The 1,907-nt window shown below is 28.3% G+C and overlaps 1 long non-coding RNA gene across 1 annotated transcript; it reads left to right on the plus strand.

Annotated features, from left to right (window-relative positions):
• Positions 1 to 286: 286 nt before the first annotated feature.
• Positions 287 to 1,431, plus strand: LOC104960647 (uncharacterized). Its single transcript, XR_800008.1, has 2 exons — positions 287 to 396; positions 1,354 to 1,431. It is a non-coding gene; the product is annotated as an uncharacterized lncRNA (long non-coding RNA).
• Positions 1,432 to 1,907: the final 476 nt, after the last annotated feature.

Here is a 1,907-nt window from a genome sequence, read left to right on the forward strand (position 1 = left end):
GAATAACGTTCGATACATAACGAACTACCACTACGGGTTTTGCACTACTAAATACTGTGAATATGTACATTAATTATGTGACCGTCTACGTTTCCTGTAGTTATTGAATTGCTCTTTTTACCGAGCTGTTAGTGTACAGTTTAATTTTTGTTCTGCTGTTTTTATTGTAATTGTGTAACTCTGGCAGAACGATTTCCTTCGGGTTAAATAAAGTCCTATCTTACCTTATCCACTTTGCGTGCTAAGATCATTTTGATTCAACTCTCTTTTATGTGTTTCTCCATCCTTCAGGTTAAATACAGGCAGAAGTACATCAACTCTCTGGGAACCTGGAAGTCTATCCCCGACCGCCCTGAGTTCTTCTACAGCAAGATAGCCAACGACAACGTCAGCAGCGTGAGTGATCGTGACTTGCTTTCCAAATAATTTACTCACAGCATCAAGATTCAGAATTAGAAACAGGTTTATTATCAGGTCGGTTTACACGTACGAGGAATTTGACTTGGTGTCGTGGTGCATACATACAAGTCCAACAAAAATAAAAAAACACAGATAGAGATCTATTACAAGAAAACTATAATAACATTAAAACATATTACAAACACTAAGAAATATAGCAGTATTTACATAATAAAACAAAAATAAATAATAAAATAAACTAATAAATAAATCATAAATAAACAAACAAATACATAAATAAATAAATAATTAATAAATTAAATAAATAAATAGTTGAATAAATAAACAAACAAATAATTAATCAAACAAATACATAAATAATTAATTAATTAAATAAATAAATAGTTGAATAAATAAATAAACAAACAAATAATTAATCAAATAAATAAATACATAAACACATAAATAAATACATAAATAAATACATAAATAAATAAATACATAAATACATAAATAAATGAAATTGAATAAAATATGTATTGCAATTTGGCAGTAATAATAAAAAGAAAACAGATATTGTGTACATTGTGAGTGTCATCCTTTTTTTAAATTTTTAAACAATATCTTTATTGAGTTTTTCATTTTTTACAAACAATGACATCCTCAAATACACATATTAACAATGAGTGAATAAGACATGTACAAATGAGTTCAATCCATGTATAATATACAACATTTAACTTATTAATGCGTAACCAGCCAAAACACAAAGACTAGAACAAATGTAATAAAATAACTATCAATTATAAAAATCAAATGCCTTTAAAGACACACATAAAAACACTCAGCAATACAACCATTTCCAAGCAGCTATTTACTTTGGCTTTCGAGAAACTTCCTGTCATACTTTGTAATAATTGTATTTAATCTGTTTTTTCACATCGTCCTCTTCAGGTGAAGTACAAGGAGGACCTGGAGTGGCTGAGGGGCGTCGGCTGCTACGTTTGGGACACACCTGAGCTGGTGACCGCCGAGAAGAACAAGACGCTGTACAGTGGGGTAAAGGATCTGACTATTTCATTATTGATATAATGTTTTTACAATCAAAGTCAGAAGGTCTTTATTGTCATTATACTTGTGTGCAATGACGTACCACAGGATTCTCTCCTGGCAGTTTACACTAGAAAGAAATGGGAATAAAAAAAGTAACAACATCAAAGACAAAACACTAAAATACAAGGCAGTAGTTCAATTTAATTTACGAGATTTGCAAAAAAACAATTATATGATATGTTATTGTTTTGCATTAGATTAAAGTATATCATATTAAATCATATTATATAATATTGTTATTATTTTAATGTGTGTTTTTACATTTTATTTGTTTTTACAAGACAAGTGCAAGTATATCATATTATTTTAAATTACAATATTTATTATTATAGATTGTTATTACATTATATTATTTAATTATATATACTATTATATGAATTTTGCAGTCTTTTAGG

Source organism: Notothenia coriiceps, unplaced genomic scaffold (assembly GCF_000735185.1).
Source record: "Notothenia coriiceps isolate Sejong01 unplaced genomic scaffold, NC01 NC01_scaffold00032129, whole genome shotgun sequence".
NCBI classification, from domain to species: domain Eukaryota; kingdom Metazoa; phylum Chordata; class Actinopteri; order Perciformes; family Nototheniidae; genus Notothenia; species Notothenia coriiceps.